The sequence below is a fragment of the Bos mutus genome, chromosome 1 (assembly GCF_027580195.1).
Source record: "Bos mutus isolate GX-2022 chromosome 1, NWIPB_WYAK_1.1, whole genome shotgun sequence".
NCBI lineage: Eukaryota > Metazoa > Chordata > Mammalia > Artiodactyla > Bovidae > Bos > Bos mutus.
The window spans coordinates 72,114,606-72,134,545 of record NC_091617.1 but is presented as its reverse complement, the minus strand read 5'-3'; the positions used below and the strand labels follow the sequence as shown (position 1 = coordinate 72,134,545).

The 19,940-nt window shown below is 40.7% G+C and overlaps 1 long non-coding RNA gene across 2 annotated transcripts in view; it reads left to right on the top strand.

Annotated features, from left to right (window-relative positions):
- Positions 1–18,389, top strand: part of LOC138987979 (uncharacterized) — a 34,794-nt gene extending 16,405 nt beyond the window's left edge. The window contains exons 2-5 of one of the 2 annotated variants that reach the window (XR_011464319.1): positions 851–1,032; positions 2,899–3,102; positions 8,047–8,258; positions 8,955–18,389. This is a non-coding gene — a long non-coding RNA (uncharacterized lncRNA). The remainder of the gene's footprint in view (positions 1–850; positions 1,033–2,898; positions 3,103–8,046; positions 8,259–8,954) is intronic. The other variant, XR_011464318.1, reaches the window with a different exon arrangement.
- Positions 18,390–19,940: the final 1,551 nt, after the last annotated feature.

The following is a 19,940-nucleotide window of genomic DNA, read 5'->3' as shown; positions in this document are numbered from 1 at the left end:
CTCTTGAGAGTCCCTTGGACTGCAAGGAGATCCAACCAGTCCATTCTGAAGGAGATCAGCCCTGGGATTTCTTTGGAAGGAATGATGCTAAAGCTGAAAGTCCAGTACTTTGGCCACCTCATGCGAAGAGTTGACTCATTGGAAAAGACTCTGATGCTGGGAGGGATTGGGGGCAAGAGGAGAAGGGGACGACAGAGGATGAGATGGCTGGATGGCATCACTGACTCGATGGATGAGTCTGAGTGAACTCCGGGAGTTGGTGATGGACAGGGAGGCCTGGTGTGCTGTGATTCATGGGGTCGCAGAGTCGGACACGACTCAACGACTGAACTGAATCCTGCTATGTTGTGAAAGTAATACTTTATTTTTAACAAATGTTTCTCCCAGTGTTTGTTTATAAGTTGATTGGCATGCATTCAATATCTTCCTTATTAAGCCTTGGGTTTGTTATTCTATTTTACTTGATTTAAGACTGTATTTTGAAATGCAGCTCTTCTCAAAAAAGTGCCTGCCCGTTCTGCAATAGCCGTTCTGAACAGTACGCTTGCTGCACACACCTGTTGGAGGCTAGCTCCAGGTGTGCCCCAGGCAGACGGTGCTCCCCCCTCAGGTGTGCCCTCTGGGTAAGCATAAGCTGTGCTGGGCTGCTGCCACCACCAAGGTTCTAGTTGCACTGTCGCTATGTCTCTCATGCCAGTGCTGAGGACAGTGAACTTTTAAAAACAACCTTCCCTTTCTTCTCTAATCTGGTAGAAACACAAAGCCTGAGGCAGGAACCAATCAAGGGGAAGAGAGAACATCTAAATCAAATAAACACTGAACTTGACTTTCTCTGACACTTCTCCCCCAGGGATGCATGCGACAAGCTATCTTCAAAGCCTGGCTGAGGTGCAACATTTAAGGAGGAATGAAGAAACATAAGGGGGGGGGGGACACCTCACACCTGTCAGAATGGACAGCTGTTCTCAGAAAGACAACAAATCACAAGTGTTGGCGAGAATGGGGAGAAATGGGAAGACTTACACATTGTTGGTAAGATCGTAAGTTGGTGCAGCCACTATGGAGTAGTGGAGTATGGAGGCGCCTCAAAAAATTAGAACCATGTATGGCAAAACCAATACAATATTGTAAAGTAAAATAAATAAATAAAATTGAGATTTAAAAAAATTAGAACTACCATATGATCCAACAATTCCACTTTTGGATATTTTTCCAAAGAAAACAAAAATACTAATTCAGAAAGGTATATGTACCTGTATATTCTTTGCAGCATTATTTACAGTTGGCAAGATATGGAAGGGCCTAAGTACTCACTGGTATATGGATGGATAAAGAAGATGTGATGTGTGTGTGTGTGTGTATATATATATATATATATATATATATGCAATGAAATATTAGCCATAAAAAGAATGAAACTTTGCCATTATGACGTGGATGCATGTAGAGGGTATTATGCCCAGTGAAATAACTCACAGAAAAACAAACACTGTATGATTTCATTTATGTGTGGAATTAAAAAGAACAAAACACAAAACAAAACATAAGCAGACTCATAGACACAGAGAACAAACGTGTAGTTCCAGAGGGAAGGAGTGAAATAGGTGATGGGGATTAAGAGGTACAAACTTCCAGTTACAAAATAAATGAGCCACAGGGATGAAAGGTAATGTACAACATAGGGAATATGCTAGGAATAGTCAATAATATTGTCATAACTTAGTAAAGTGACAGATGATAACTATACTTGTAGTGATCATTTTATAATATATAGAAATATAAAACTGCTATACTGTATATCTGAAACTAATATAGTGTTATGTCAATTATAATTCAATTTAAAATAGAAAAAGGGGAGAAATCCCGTTCTATTATTGCCTTCCTCTTGTCATCTAACCTTGAACCTCAAAAAGGCTGAACCATTCTGACAGCATCATTTCCCCTTTAGGGTACTCTCAGGTGAAATTGGAAAATATCTGATTTTGAGCTGTCAAGTGTAAAAGCTTCATTTTGCTAATGAGAAAGCCCAGAGGAAGAAGGAGGCTTCTGCCAAACTGGTGGCAAAGCTAGCGATAGAACACAGAGTTCCCTTGACATGCTACCCATGCCTTCCCTAAATGGCCTTGCCCCCAACAAACTAGCTCCTCTCCTAGTGTTCCTGTTGCTGTCAGACACCCCTTTCCTCCCAGTTAATGAGACCAGGAATCTGACAGTCATTATTAACTATTCTTCTTTATCTCATTTTCCAGTTAATGAATCTGATTGAATCTTACTTTAAAATGTCTTACCCTTTTATTCCAGTTGCCATCACCCTAGGCAGTTCTGCTTCAGTCCTTGCCTCCTGCTGGGCCTCTGCTCTGACCTCTCTCCAGTTCACCTGGCAGATAGCTAACATATCGATAATAGCTAAGAGTTGTCATGCACATACATGCCAATGCTGTTTTGAAGTGCTCTACATTTAGTATCTCATTCTAATTAATGAAAGTGTTAGTAACTCTGTCGTGTCCGACTCTTTGTGACCCCATAGACTGTAAGCCCATCATGCTCCTCTGTCCATGGAATTCTCTACACAAGAATACCGGAGTGGGTAGCCATTCCCCTCTCCAGGGGATCTTCCCAACCCAGGGACCGAACCAAGGTCTCCCTGCATCGAAGACAGATTCTTTACCATCTGAGCCACCAGGGAATATTCCTCATAAAACCCTAAAAACTAGATGCTTTTATTACCCCTATAGAGGGTAATCTACTGAGCCATAGAGCAGTTAAATAATACATCTAAGATAGCCTAGCTGCCAAGTGGCAGAACGGAGATTTAAAAAACAACAACAACAACAGATAGTTTGGTGCCAAAGCCCAAACTCCTAACTACTGCACTGTATTGCTTTTTTTTTCCTGCAGCAGCCATATCACCATATCACTTCTCTATCCAAGAACCTTCAGCAACTCTCCTTTGCCACTGTGGGAGTCCAGGGGCACAGTTTGGCGTTCAAATCACTGCATGGTTTGGTCTGATGGTGAAGGACAGGGAAGTCTGGCTTGCTGTAGTCCATGGGGTTGCAAAGAGTCGGGCACAACTGAGCGACTGAACAACAAAGACTTCAGGTAAGTTAATTAACTTCTCTGTGTCTCAATTTCCTGATGATTGTAACAGTAACCACCTCATAGGGCTGTTGTGAGGATTAAAGGAGGTCACCCACGTAAAGCACACAGCTTAGTGCCCAGCACAAAGCAACCCTTGATCAAAGTTAGCTGTCTTGAGTTACCTTTCCACACAACTTCCTTATAGAGCCCTTCTGACCACCAGGATGTTGCTGCATATAAATAGTGCTTGCTGCTGAACCGCATGCTGGTGCAGTTTTTCCTTTCTAAAAATATTCCCCACTGCCAATCTCATTCCCATATGCCAACATAGCCAAATTCTCCCACCCTCCAGTCTCTCTTACTCAGTGGCCTCTCCCCCTACACTAATCTGAATTCCTGGAACATTTATTCATCATTTGTTTAATTATTTCGTAAGCACTTATCAAGTGCTTACTTTAATAATAACAGTAATTGTATTTGACACTATAATTTAAAGGGCTTCAAGTGACAGCCATGCCTCTGTAAATCTTTATGAAAACGGTGGATGGTGGTTCCCAATTTAGAGCTGCTCTGGCTCCCCCAGGGGCCACAGGGAGCAGGGTGATGATAAAACCAAGTCCCACTAAAATTGAGTTCCCCTACTGAGTTGATGATTAACCTCTATCCAAAACTGTATTTCCTTTCTTGTCCTGCTTCTGTTCCACTCAAGACTGATGAGTATTTAAAAAAAGGAGGGTCCTCCAGGACACAAAAGTTCCTCCATGGCCCCTGCTTCTTGTTTGGCCTTCCCTGGGTTTCCAAAGCACAGACTCAAGCAGTTAATGATTAAAATGATAGAGTCCCAGGACTCCTGATGCTGCTGCTGCTGCTGCTAAGTCGCTTCAGTCGTGTCCTACTCTGTGTGACCCCATAGACGGCAGCCCACCAGGCTCCCCCATCCCTGGGATTCTCCAGGCAAGAACACTGGAGTGGGGTGCCATTGCCTTCTCTACCCAGGACTTCTAGTTCCTCCCAAAGATAGATTACAATTGGATGCATAATTTTGTGTTGTTCTACATAAACTAAGATCCCCCACCTAGAGTCACCATCACTAGTATGGTGATTCCATACTGACCACAAGCACCAAGACCCCAGACTGATTGGAACTGGAAGGTTAATGATTAAGATCCTGAAATACTACTGTATTACCTCATCACCAACCAATCAGAAGAATGTCTATAAGCTGATCATGAACTCCGTGACCCTCAGCCTTAAAGGTTACCTTAAAGACTCTTCCCTGAAGTCATCAGGGAGTTTGTGGCTTTTGAGCATGAGCTGCCCATTCTTCCTGCTTGTCCCTTTGCAAAAAAAGCTGTACTTTCCTTGGTGAAGGAGACTGGCTTTGCTGCATATCAGGTGAGCAGACCCGAGTTCCTTTTGGTAACATTGATGCAGACGGAGCTCCCATCTTTAGAAAGCTTATAGCCTTTGTAGGCAAAGCAAGTCCTCTTCACATGTGGTGAAATCCAGAGCATGTAGTGGCAAAGTCTGACAGAACAGTTGAGAGGTAGTGCTGTGAATTTTCAGGCACAAGCATGGCTTCTGGCTGGGTAGACATATACTTCTCCAGACTGTGCCTGTAGCAGAGGCTGGCACACCCTGCTGGGGTGAGTCCCTCTGGACCCCAGGGTCTGACAGCTGGTATGGCAATAGTTAGTTAGATAAATTCATTCTGCAGGATGCAAAGATAGGCTTCCTGGGAACTGCCTCTACAGGAAAGTTTAGTCTTTTGTTCTTTTCCTCAGGTATCCATTTATTCATACAAGTATCAAATATCCGCTATGTGTGCATGCACTTAAGTGCACCACACAACGTCATAAGTCCCCTTAACATGGGCCTAAAGCAACCAAGTGGGGTAGAGGAAAAAGACAGTCCTGTCTCAGCCACTTTCTAACTCTATGACCATGAGAAGTCCTAACTCAGAACCCAGGTTCCTCAGAAAAAATGGGGCTAACACTTTCTTCCATTTTGTTGTCATCAGAATTCGAGAGAACAGCTAGATACTGCCTGGCAGTGTTCCTGACACACTTTAGCTACTTCAGTCGTTACTGAAGAGGAGGTTGCATGTACTTGGCCATTTCTTTTTTTGGAACAGCAGGTACAGAGTCCAAGTGACAAGTCCAGGGTAGAAGTATCCTGGAATTCTTTCTATGGCTAAAAGGAGAAGAAAAAAAAAAAAAAAAGAACAAACAAACTTGGCCCGAACATTCTTCCCATTCTGCAGGGCTCCTTTCAAATTCACCTCCAGGCAAAATTAATACTGCCTCCTTCCTCCGCTGCTTTTCCACAAGTCTATTTCAGTACATCATTGATTTCTTTTATTAGTGTGATTTTTTTTTATACACCTGTTCTTCTCCCCAGGGCTATAAACCTCCCCAGAAGACAAGAGTCTTCACAATCTTTCTTTTTCCCACCACCTGTGACCCAGCATAGCCTCTGCCACATTACAAATCCTTGAAAACAAGTCCAGTAAGGGCCAACTGTATGGGAGTGGGGAAGGGGAAATTAGGAGGCCTCTCTTCCACTTTAAGCTCTGTACCATATGGTATATACAAGTGGAAACTGAATCCCTTAAATTTATTAGCATTTTATGGGGTGTACATGCAAAGCTTTTTGTTATTATGAATCTTACCATTTAAACCTTTCAAAAATCTAATAAAATTTATCATTGAAATATATTTCGTATCTTTTCTTCCTTTTACTTAATACTATAGAGGTAATAGAATTTTGTTTCAATTCTCTGTGGCCTTCAGACAGCACTTGTCTCTTGGACACACAGAGACAGGGATTCTTAACCTGGAGGCTACAAGTTTCAGCTGTCTCAGGTTGCAGGCAAAATTGTATGTGTGTGTGTGGGTGTGTGTGTGTAAGTGTGAACATGGTGTGTTTTGGGATGGGGTGATGCTCCATGGTTTTTAAGCGGGTTCTCATGAAGTTGCGTGATTTTACAAAGGAAGGCCAAATAATGAAAAAACACTAAGTGTTCACTGGAAACTCGTTAAAAAGATGGCACACTTTTAGTACAGATTGTGATGGGTGATGAAAACTAGATACTGTGTGATAATGTGGAATGGAAGAGACTGTGGGGCAAGCAAAATAAACCACTACCAACCACACACCGAAGGCTGGTCTTCACCCAGAGAAGGTGATGTTGTGTATATAGTGGAATTGGAAGGGAGTCCTCCATTACGAGCTTCTTCCAGAAAACCAAACAATAAATTTCAACAAGTAATGCTCCCAATTAGACCAACTGAAAGCAGCTACTTGATGAAAAGCATCCAGAATTAGACAACAGAAAACACATAATCTTTCATCAGGATAATGCAAGACTGCATGCTTCTTTAATGATCAAGCAAAAATTATTACAAGCTGGCTGGAAAATTCTGATTCATCCACTATATTCATCAGACATTGCTTTTTCCGATGTCCATTTATCTTGGTCTTTATAGAATTCTCTTAACGAAAAGATTTTAATTTGTTGAAAGACTGTAAAAACACCTGAAGCAGTCTTTTGCTCCAAAAGATAAACAATTTTGGGAAGACGGAATTGTGAAGTTGCCTGAAAAAAACAGCAGAAGGTAGTGGAACAAAACAGTAAATACATTGTTCAATAAAGTTCTTGGTGAAAATGAAAAGTATATCTTTTATTTTTAATTAAAAAAATCAAAGGAGGACTTCCCTGGCGGTCCAGTGGTTAAGAATCCGCCTGCCAATGCAGGGGATGTGGGTTTGATCCCTGGTCCAGAAAGATTCCACATGCCACGGAGCAACTAGGCCTATGCGCCACAACTATTGAGCCTGTGCTCTAGAGCCCAAGAGCTGCAACTGCTGAGCCCCCGTGTCTCAGCTACTGAAGCTGGCACACTCTAGAGCCCATGCTCTGCAACAAGAGAAACCACCATGGTGAGAAGCCCATGCACTGCAATAAAGAGTACCCCCACTCAGCAATGAAGACACAGAGCAGCCAAAATAAATAATTAACTAATTCTTTTTAAACCGAAGGAAATTTTTGACCAACCCAATACCTTCGTATTTGGTCTTCATCTCCAGTTCCTTGGTACAAGAACTTCTAAAACCCTTGAAACTTCCTGAGTGATAGAAGTGAAAAGAAGTGTTTTTGGTATTTTATTCATAATAAGCCCCTTTCCACCTTACCTGAGTTTATGCTAATGAGGCTCTAGTGGATCCGTAAGTAACTTCTTTGTGGGATTGGTTGCCATGGGAACCAACCCTGAGATTTGAGGGTTGGAACTTTCAGACCTCCAAACTCTGGGCCAGAAGTACTAGAGATTGAGTTAATCACCGATGGCCAGTGATTTACTCAATCACACACATATAGTGAAACCTCCATAAAAACCTGGGGTGGGAAGAGCTTCCATGTTGGCAAATGCATCTCTGTTCTGGGAAGGTGGCTCACCCCATCTCCACAGGGACAGAAGCTCCTGGGCTTAGGACCCTTCTGGATCACACCCTGTATACCTCTTCACCTGGCTCTTCATTTGCACCCTCTATAATAAACCACTGGCAGAAAGTAAAGTGTTTTCCTGAATTCTGTGAGTCATTCTAGCAAATGATCAAACCTGAAGCTGGTGGGGGGAGTTTGGGAACCTCTGAGTCTGTAACCAAATTGGATAGAAGTGTGGGTACCCAAGGGACCCAGTACCTTCAACTGGCATCTGAAAATATTAGGTTCCTTATAAGTGAGACAGTCTTGTGGGACTGAACCCTTAATCCTGTAGAGCCTGGGCTAACTCCGGGTAGTTGGTGTCAGAACAGAGCTGAATTATAGAAACCCAGTTGGTGTCTGGAGAGTTGGAGAACTGGTTATTGGTGTGGGAAAACCTGCAGAAGTGCTGTGAGTAAAAACACCCAAGAGAAGCAAACATCCTTTTAACTAATTGTAATGTATTTTGTTTTTGTCTCAAGAATCCTTCAATAATGAACATCCTGTAGAAAAAGGAAACTCAGCAGACAGGAGTGTGGACATGAAATATAGTGGTAGATGCCAATAAAGAAACTTGAGTACATGTTCCTAAAAGACATCATACTATGCCTTTGACTTGGCTTCCAGAACTTTAAATATATTCATCTTCAAGGCTTTGAAGGCAGATTACCATGAAAAGAGAATGTACGTCATGGTAAGAAAGAAAATTACTTTCCTGCAAAAAGATGTAAATGATGCAGTGCATTATTCCCTCTGGTCTTTCGGTTCTTCTTTATTTTGGCCAACCTTGTACAGAACTTTGGCGTAAGCACTGACCTCTGAAGTTGGCTCCCTGACTTGGTTATCTCTCTTGTTCCATATTAATTGTCAAACAAAATCCCTTATTCAAGTTGTTTGACATTGAAAAGGGCAGAATGGCCCTTCTTTGCCCACAAAAATTTAAATTCAAATTCCTTAGCCTTGCATGTCAGACCCATCCTAATTTGATCTTATGCACCTTTTCTAAGATTCTCTCATGTTCCTTGCACACATCCATACTTTGGCTAGGTGGGCTTACTCAGTCTCTTCCAAATATATCAGATAGATCTCATTTGTTTATTCTTGGGATGTCTGATATAGAAGGCTGTCTCCCCATCTCTTTCCAAATGGCACCCACCCTTCAAGGCTCCATTCCTTCCCCTCCCTTCACTATCCCACTTTCCCAGCCAATTTTCTTTCCCTCCCACAACCCAACATTTCACATTCATTCCTTTTTATATGTGGCCCTTTATCATTGATTGGCTCCCTTATATTTGCTCATATCTTACTGTCTTAGCTAACCTGTGAGCTTCTTAAAGGCAGTCCACATCACTTTTTAAAATGTTAACAGATGTGTCTTTTTTTTTTTTAGGTACACTGGGTCTTCATTGCTGTTGTCTTGTTGCAGAGCATGGACTCTAGGTTCATGAGCATCAGTAGTTGCGACTCTGGAACTCTAGAGCACAGGCTTAATGGTTGCGGCCCACAGGCCCAGTTGCTCCATGGCGTGTGGAATCGTCCCAGGTCAGGGACTGAACTCATGTCCCCTGCACTAGCAGGCAAGTTCATCTGGACCACCAGAGAAATCCAGCCCACATCACTGCATCTCCCTTGGCCTCCAAGACAGGGCTTGTCTAGAGTAGATAGTGAATCACTTCTTTTTCATTGAGTGATTCTGCAATCAAAGTTGAGTTCCCTAATGTGGCCTACAGGCTCTACCTGAGTTGGCATCTGTCACCTTCTTTGGCCTCACTAATGGTTCCTCTCCCTTAGCTCTTTATACCCAGCCACTTTAAGCCAGTCAGTTCCTTAAGCACTCCGGTCATGACGTTTCATGCCACCTCCTCTGCCTGAACACATGGTTCCTCTTTTTCGTCTGGTTGACTCTTATTCTTTGGGTCTGAAACTAGGCATTGCTTCTTAATGAGAAGTCTTCCCCCAGTCTCTGCTAGGAACCATAGGTTAAAAACGTGAGAACAGCCAACTGCAGTGTGTGTGTGTGTGTGTGTGTAGCAAGAGAAATGAGAAGCATCTCTATCCACCCAATCATGAACTTCCTCCAGCTTCTTCTTTTCCTGTTCCCTTTGGTTGCCAGCCATGTGCTGTTACTCATGGGACCTCTGAATTGACTTTTCCTTCTTCTGCCTTGACCTTTGTACACACTTTTCATTCTGCCTGATTCCATTTAATCCACAACCTTTCGTTACCTAGTTAATTCCTACTCAACCTTCAATGCCCAGCCAAGGAGTCTATAAAATGGAAACAGTAGAAGTAGTCTCAACCTCAGAGCATTATTGGGAGAATTAAATACATATATTTGTAGTTCTTAGACTACTTCTTGGTACATAGTAAGTGTTCAATAATTTTCAGCTATTAATGTTACCATTATCATCATCGTTTCTCTTATCATTATTATCAGCATGTTTGATATTATGTACAAGTATCATGCCATTTATCCTGCTATATAGTATTGCTTTTCATGTCCAGCTCCCCACTGTCATATGAACTCCTTGTTTATTGGATGGTCATCAAATAACTAGGTCATTCTACAAATCCTAGCAAAGCATCAACAGTCAAAACTGAAAGCTACAGAAGTCCTATGGGAGTTGTGAAAAGGAAAACACCAACTGCATGCAAATGCTGTGGGAAAAGGAACATGTGAATGAGCTTAAAAAGAATCCCGTAGAACAACCACAGGACTCTTACTCATCATTGGCGAGAGTACAAGTTGAACCACCTTATTTTATTGGGCAATGTGATGCTTACTGCTAAAATTTTAATTGTATATAACATTTAACCAAGCAATATCACTTTTAGGAATTCATTTAATAAAAACACAGTATGCAAAGGTATATGATAAGGTTGACTATTACAACATTATTTGTAAAATAAAATATTGGAAATGGCCCAAATGCTTATCAAAAGGGGACAATTAAATTAATTGTGGGATTATGGGGCACCCATACAATGGAATACTATGCAACTGTTGTGAAAAGAAGGAAAAGCTATGCACCCTGAAGCTAGGAGTTCATGATACAAAGTTAAGTGAAAAAGTTGCAAATTCATCTGAATGTATTAGCCCCATTTTGGGGGTCAGGTATAATTTAATGAAACTTATCATCAATATTAAGTGCACAATTAGTTGAGGTTTCTTTTAAATATTTGCTTATTTTCATTTATTTATTTGGCTGCAATGGGTCTTAGTTGCAATACACAGGATGTTAGATCTTCATTCGGGATTTTATTTAGTTGCAGCTGTGGAATCTAGTTTCCTGACCAGGGATCAAACCTGGCCTGCTTCATTGGGAGTGTGGAGTCTTAGCCACTGTACCCCCAGGGAAATCCCAATGAATTTTAACAAATATTGTTGTTGTTTAGTCCCTAAGTCATGTCTGACTTTTTTGCGACCCATGGACTGTAGCCCGCCAGGCTCTTCTGTCCATGGGATTTTCCATGTAAGAATACTGGAGTGGGTTGCCCTTTACTTCTCCAGGAGATCTTCTTGACCCAGGGATCAAATAGTGTGTCCTGCATTGCAGGTGGATTCTTCAGCACTGAGCCACCAGGGAAATCCTTAACAAATATGCGATGTTATTTAACTATCACTGCAATGATGATATTGATAGAACATTTCCATCACCCCAAAATTTATTTGGAAACCATATGCAGTCATTCTGTATCTTTACCTTGGCAACCATTGATCTTTTTCTTTCACTACAGTTTTTTATTTTTCTAGAATTTCATGTAAATAGAGTCACACAGTATATACTCTTTAAGTCCAGCCTCTTTGATATGATCAAGATACAAAACAGTCCCATCATCACAGGGGCCTCTTGTGTTGCCTTTTTATAGCCCCATTCGCCTCTCTTTTCCCCTCTCCAGGCCCTGGCAACCACTAATCTCTTATCTGTTTCTATAGTTTTGCCATTTAAAAGATATAATATAATGGAATCATACAATATGTAATTTAGGAGAAATCGACTTTTTCATGCCACATATTTTCCCGGAGAGTTATCTAAGTCATTGAATACATCAAGAGTTTGTTCCTTTTTGTTACTGAGTAGTTTTCCACAATGTGGATGTACACAGTTTATTTACCCATTCACAGGTGAAAAGACACATGCTTGTCTTCAATTTTTGGCTATTTGGAATAAAGTTTTTGACATTTGTGTACAGTTCTTTAGCAGGAACACGAGTTTTTTCTTTTCTCTGGGAGAAATGCCCAGGAGAGCAATTGCTGGGTTGTGTGATAGCTACATGTTTACTTTTGTAAGAAACATCCAAATTGGTTTCCAGAGTGGCTATTCCACTTTACATTCTCACCAGCAGATTGTCAGTGATCCAGTTTTTCTGCACTCTAATGAGCATTAGGTGTTGTCATTATTTTTTATTCTAGCCATTCTGCTAGGTGTGTAGTGATAGCTTATGTGCTTTAAATTTTATTTCCCTCATGGCCTCTGATGGTGAACCTCTTCTTGTGTGCTTATTTACCATCTGTATATCTTCTTCAGGATGTCAGTTTATTCCTTCTGACCATTTTCTAATTGGATTTTTTTAGCAGTTGGGTTTTGAGAGTTCTTTGTATATTCTAGAAACTAGCTCTTTGTCTAATATGTGGTTTGCAAATATTTTCTCTCAGATTTTTCTTTCATCCTCTTAACATGGTCTTTTGCAGAATAAATGCTCTTAAATTTGGAGGAGAAAAAAATTTTTTCCTTTCATGGATTACTTAAAAAATTTTATGTGGATGTATGACCAACCTAGATAGCATATTCAAAAGCAGAGACATTACTTTGCCAACAAAGGTTCGTCTAGTCAAGGCTATGGTTTTTCCTGTGGTTATGTATGGTTGTGAGAGTTGGACTGTGAAGAAGGCTGAGCACCGAAGAATTGATGCTTTTGAACTGTGATGTTGGAGAAGACTCTTGAGAGTCCCTTGGACTGCAAGGAGATCCAACCAGTCCATTCTGAAGGAGATCAGCCCTGGGATTTCTTTGGAAGGAATGATGCTAAAGCTGAAACTCCAGTACTTTGGCCACCTCATGCGAAGAGTTGACTCTTGAGATTGGAAAAGACTCTGATGCTGGGAGGGATTGGGGGCAGGAGGAGAAGGGGACGACAGAGAATGAGAAGGCTGGATGGCATCACTGACTCGATGGACGTGAGTCTGATTGAACTCCGGGAGTTGGTGATGGACAGGGAGGCCTGGCGTGCTGCGATTCATGGGGTCGCAAAGAGTCGGACACGACTGAGCGACTGATCTGATCTGATGATTTTATTTATCTTGTATAAAAACCGAATAGTAAGAGTGCTGGTGTGACGAACCAGGTTTGTCTGCCCAACATGTGGCAAGCCAAATACTGAGATGCCGAGGTGTGCAGCAGAGAAAAGGTTAATTTGGGAAGCAGTCAAGTGAGAAGATGAAAGAACAAGTCTTAAATCTGCCTTCCGAAGGTGAGGGGCTCAGGATAAAATCAAGGTATGAGTATCAGGAAGAAAGGTCATTAGAGATACAAGACAGGTAAGGAAACCTGTGAGATACACTCTGTGCAGGTATATCTGAGCTACATGCTTCTTCATGGGGCACATGTTCAAAAAATGGTGGTGGTGTTGGCCTAAGCTGAGGGTGCAGTTTTTTTGGCCCTTGGACATCAAAAGCTCATCATCAGACACTTAGGGCCCAACTAAATGCTTGGTGGTCTCAAAATGTTTGAACTGGGCAAGGCTAGTGCCTGTTCCTAGAAAAAAATAAAAATCTTTTAAGCAATCATTACTATAGTGCCCCATACAGCAAAGGTGTTATCTGCAGAGGGCAGGTAAAAGGATATTGTGATATATTATCTAATTTTATTGCCCATTTTATTGCCCATTTATTGCCTATTTATTGCCCATATTGCCCAATTTATATACTTGGATATAAGTCCTTTGATAAATACATAATTTTTTGCCAATACAATTGCCCTGTGAACAACACAGGTTTGAACTGTGTGGATACACTTGTACCTGAATTTTTTCCAATATATACATTGAAAAAAAATTTTGGAGATTTGTGACAATTTGAAAAAACTCTCAGACAAACCACATAACCTAGAAGTATAAAATATTATTTTTTAAGTGAAGTGTGTCATGAATGCATAAAAATCTATGTGGGTACTAGATACTCATCTATTTTATCATTTACCATAAAATACACAAAAATCTATTTAAAAAGTTAAAATGTATCAAAACTTATATGCAAAAACACTCACAGACTGTACATGACACCATTCATGGTGGAGAGAAATGTAAACAAGTGTAAGGAGGCAGTTTTAAATCATAAGTGCATAAAATTCATTGTAGCACACACTGTGCTACTGTAGCAATTTTGTAGCCAACCACTGTTGCTATTGTCATAAGCTCAAGTGTTGTGAGAATCCACTTTAAACGCCATGTGGCACTAATCATCTCCATGTATGCGGTTCATCTGTCTAATAAATTTTAAATGACAGTAAAAAAATTTCTCCCCCAATTTGCTGCGTGACCAGGGAGCTCAATGCAGCGTTCTATGACAGCCTAGAGGGGTGGGAGTGGGTGAGAGATGGAAGTAAGGTTCAAGAGGGAGGGGACATAGGTATACCTGGTGCTGATTCATGTTGATGTATGGCAGAAACCAGCACAATATTACAAAGTAATTAGCTCCAATGAAAAATTTTTTCAAAAACAAAAAAATTCTCCCTAGCAGTTTTCATGTATTTTTCATCATGTTTAGTGCAATACACTGAACGTTGAATAACATCATGGGACCCAAGTGAAGTGCCACTAGAGATGTCGGAAGTGCTCCGAAGAATCAGAAAAAAGTCATGACATTACAAAAAAAAGCTAAATTGCTTAATATGCACCAAAAATTGAGGTCTGCAACTGAGGTTGCTGCCATTTTAAGATAAATTAACCTAGCGTAAGGACCATTGTGAAAAAAGAAAAGAAAATCCACAAAGCCGTCAGTGCAGCTACACCAGCAGGGTGAAAACATTGCCCTTTTGGTGAAATACTTTTTTTATCATGTGTTGAAAATGCAGCTTTTGTGTGGGTGCAATATTGCCACAGGTAAGGCATACCTGTAGACTCCAGTATGTTTCAAAAAAAACAAAGTCGTTACATGACACCTTAAAGCAAAAGGAAGGTGAGGGATCTAAAGAATTCAAGGCCAGCGAAGGATGGTTTGATCATTTTAGAAAAAGATTTAGCTTTAAAAATGTGAAGACAACAGGAGAAGCAGCTTCTGCTGGCCAGGAGATCCTAGATGCCATTAGAAAATCATTGAGGAGAAAGAATATCTGAACAGATTTTAATGCAGACAAATTGCTCTATTCTGGGGGAAAAATTGCTGCACAAGGCATTTATTAGTAATGAAGAGAAGTGAGCACCAGGATTTAGGACAGGAAGGGACAGGAGGCTTATTCTACTATTTTGTGCAAATGCAGTCAGGTTTATAATCAGGATTTCCCTTGTCTACAAAGCTACTAACCCTCGAGCCTTGAAGGGAAAAGATAAACACTAGCTGACAGTCTTCTGGTTGCTCAACAAGGAGACTCGGACAATAAGAACAATTTTTTTGCATTAGTTCCATCAATGCTTTGTCCTTGAAGTCAATAAGTACCTTGCCAGTAAGAAATGCCTTTTACAGTTCATTTGATATTGGACACTGTTCCTGCCTGCCTCCCACCCAAATCTCATAAGTTCAACACTTGAAGCCACCAAAATAGTCTACTTGTTCCCAAACACATCTCTAATTCAGCCTCTAGATTAGAGGGTTATAAGGATATTTAAGGCTCTTTATTCATGGTACTGTCTGGAAACGACTATCAATGCTACAGAAGAAAACTTCAACAGAAAGAACAACATGAAAGTCTGAAAAGATTACATCATGGAAGATGCCATCATTGTTATAGAAAAAGCTGTGAAAGTCATCAAGCCTGAAACAATAAATTCCTGCTGGAGAAAACTGTCCAGATGTTATGCATGACTTCATAGGATTCATGACAGAGCCAGTCAAGGAAATCATGAAAGAGACTGTGGATATGAAAAAAAGGTGATGGGGTGAAGAGTTTCAAGATATGCATCTTGTAGAAATTCAGGAGCTATAGACATCACACTAGAGGAATTAACAGAAGAGGACTTGATGGAGATGAGCATTTCTGAACCAGAGCCAGACATAAGGAAGAAGATGTAGAAAAAGCAGTGCCAGAAAACAGTGATATTAGACAATCTGGCAGAAATATTCTGCTTATTCAAGATATTCAAGATGGCTTTTGACTTCTAAGACATAGGCCCTTCTATCTTTCAGGCACTGAAACTAAAGCAAACTGGAGGAGTTGGTATTACATAGAAACATTAGAGAAATGAAAAGGCAAAAAAAAAAAAAGTCAGAAATTAACAACGTATGTCTGAGTGTGATTGCCTCTCCCAACTCCTCCAGTTCTTCTGCCTCTGCCATCCCTAAGGCAGCAAGCCAAACCACTTCTCTTCCTCCTCCTCAGCCTACTCAATGTGAAGACAATGATGGAGACCTCTATGATGATCTGCTTCTACCTAATGAATAGTAAATAAATGTTTATGTACATGTTTGTGAGTGTCTTCATATGAAAACCTAATAACTGAATGACAAAAACTGTAGGAGACATTTCTGTGTGATCATCATAGCCTAAGCGTTCATTGTGTAAGACATCATGTGCAAAACTTGTAATGAAATGGATTAGTCTATCCTTACATCGGCATAAGGTGAGTGATATTTAATATGAAATTAATATTGTGTTCAGCTGAAGCTCCAATACTTTGGCCACCTGATGCGAAGAACTGTCTCACTGGAAAAGACCCTGATGCTGAGAAAGACTGAAGGCAGGAGGAGAAGGGGACGACAGAGGATGAGATGGTTGGATGGCATCACTGACTCAATAGACATGAGTTTGAGCAAACTCCAGGAGTTCGTGATGGACAGGCAAGCCTGGCGTGCTGCAGTCCATGGAGTCACAAAGAGTCGGACACAACTGAGTGACTAAACTGAACTGAACTAATAATGTGTTACTTTTCTTACTATATTATAGATTCGCTTTCAAAGAATTACATTACTGTACAGTATGCCTCTCTCTCTCTCTAGTGCTTAGAGAAACTGTGTTTCAGCCTATTATCACAGGGAAATGGGTTTTCACAAATTGTAACAATGTTCCAATACTGTATTATGAATATGACTATGATGCTGTATGTCATAAAAATTTTACAACAATTCATTCACTGGTATGTAGGCTGCTGCTGCTGCTAAGTCGCTTCAGTCGTGTCCTACTCTGTGCGACCCCATAGACGGCAGCCCCCCAGGCTCCCCCATCCCTGAGATTCCCCAGGCAAGAATACGAATACAATGAAGCGATCATGTAGATTATACTAGGCTACCACGATATTGCTGCTTCTTCTTTCCCTAATGGCTCAGTGATAAAGAATCCTCCTGCAATGCAGGAGACCCAGATTCAATCCCTGGGTTGAGAAGACATCCTGGAGAAGGAAATGGCAACCCACTCCCATATTCTTGCCTGGGAAATCCCGTGGACAAAGGAGCCTGACAGCCTATAGTCCATGGGGTCACACAGAGTCGGACACAAGTTCAACATTAGCAGTGCTTATTTAACTTATATGCAGAGTACATCATGAGAAATGCTGGGCCGGATGAAGCACAAGCTGGAATCAAGATTGCCGGGAGAAATATCAATAACCTCAGACATGCAGATGACACCACCCTTATGGCAGAAAGTGAAGAAGAACTAAAGAGCCTCTTGATGAAAGTGAAAGAGGAGAGTGAAAAAGTTGGCTTAAAACTCAACATTCAGAAAATTAAGATCATGGCATCCGGTCCCATCACTTCATGGCAAATAAATGGGGAAACAGTGGCTGACTTTATTTTGGGGGGCTTCAAAATCACTGCAGATGATGATTGCAGCCATGAAATTAAAAGACGCTTACTCCTTGGATGGAAAGTTATGACCAACCTAGACAGCATATTAAAAAGCAGAGACATTACTTTGTCAACAAAGGTCCGTCTAGTCAAGGCTATGGTTTTTCCAGTAGTCATGTATGGATGTGAGAGTTGGACTATAAAGAAAGCTGAGTGTTGAAGAGTTGATGCTTTTGAACTGTGGTGTTGGAGAAGACTCTTGAGAGTCCCTTGGATTGCAAGAAGATCCAACCAGTCCGTCCTAAAGGAGATCAGTCCAGGGTATTCATTGGAAGGACTGATGTTGAAGCTGAAACTCCAATATTTTGGCCACCTGATGTGAAGAGCTGACTGATTTGAAAAGACCCTGATGTTGGGAAAGATTGAAGGCAGGAGGAGAAGGGGACGACAGAGGATGAGATGGTTAGATGGCATCACTGACTCAATGGACATGAGTTTGGGTAAACTCTGGGAGTTGGTGATGGACAGGGAGGCCTGGCGTGCTGCGTTTCATGGAGTCACAAAGGGTCAGACACGACTGAGCAACTGAACTGAACTGAAATAAATGTGAATTTCTTTTTCACATCATCTTTTCATTTTTTACGTCTAGCATTCGTAATACATGTAACATCTACAGCATTTTTACATTTAATGTTAGTAAGATATGTACCATCTATAGCTACAGTATTGATGTAGATGATGCAGCTTGTAAATAGATAATATAAACTTATGGTATAAATAAACACAGTATAATATTGTAAATGTATTTTCTCTTTCTTTGATTTTCTTAACATTTTATTTTCTCTAACTTACTTTAATATAAGAATACAGTATACAATAAGTATAAAATGCAAAATAAATGTTTATCAACTATTTATATTATCAGTAAGGATTCCAATCAACAGCAGGCTATTAGTAATTAAGTTCAGATACACATATAAAGTTTTCCATGGATTTTCAACTGCACAAATATTAGTGCCTCTACCCTCCACATTGTTCAAAGGTCAGCTGTATTTTATCCCAACCTGTGATTTGCCATTTCATTTTCTTAACAGTCTCTTAAAGAGCAAAAGTTTTAATTTTGTTTAAGTCCAATTCATCATTTTTCTCCTACTGTTTGTGATCTGTTTAATATATTAATATATCCCAACCCAAGGTCACAAAGATTTTCACTTATTTTTTATTTTAGAAATGTTATATTTCTAGCTCTTACATTTATATCTATGATCCATTCCAAGTTAATTTTTGTATATAGTATGAGGTAAATTTTTTTTTCTAATTTATTTCAACGTGTTTTTTTTAAAAATTTTTATTTATTTATTTATTTGGCCACACTGCATGGGTTGTATTATCTTAGTTCCCAAATCAGGGATTGAATTCTGTGCCCTTGGCAGTAAAAGCAAGTTCTAACACTGGACCACCAGGGAATTCTCTGAGGTAAGCATTGCGGTTCACTTGTTTATGTATAGATCTCAATGATTACAGTAACACTTGTGGAAAAGAGTGCCATTTTTTCACTGAATTGCCTTGGTATCTCCAAGGGATTTTCCAAACTGCACAGCCAGAGGGAACTGTCCCCATAAGACTGCCCTTACTTCAGACAACAACTTCAAGTTTGGGGTTTTCCCAAAACCACTTTCAGATTCAATTATTTGCCAGAATGACTCACAGAACTCAGGAAAGCCTTATACTTACGATAACCAGTTGTCTGCTTAGTCGCTCAGTCATGCCCAACTCTTTGCGACCCCAGACTCTCCTGTCCATGGGATTCTCCAGGCAAGATTACTGGAGCGGGTTGCCATGCCCTCCTCCAAGGGATCTCCCAACCCAGGGATTGAACCCAGGTCTCTCGAATTGCAGGTGGATTCTTTACCATCTGAGCCACCAGGGAAGCCTAAGAATACTGGAGTGGGTACTTACAATAACAGTTTTATTATAACAAAAGCATGCAAATTAAAACCAAAGGAAGAAACTCATGGGCAAAGTCTGTGTGTGTGTTGTCACTTCAGTCATGTCCGGCTCTGAGACTCTATGGACTGTAGCCTGCCAGGCTCCTCTGTCCATGGGATTCTCCAGGCAAGAATACTGGAGTGGGTTGCCATGCCCTCCTCCAGAGAGTCTTCCCCACCAGGGATCAAACCCACATCTCTTATTGGCAGGCGGGTTCTTTACCACTCGCACCACCAGGGGTGCCCGAAGTGTTTAAATGCATTTCTTCTCTCATCATCAGAGATTGTTACTCTACTGACATTCATGTGTGATAATACGTACAGAATATTGCCAACCAGGGAAACTAACCTGAGCTTTAGTATTCAGAGATTTTATTGCGGTTTCATTACAGAGTCATGATTGATTGAAATATTGCCCATGTGGTTGAATTCAATCTCTAGACCTCTCTTT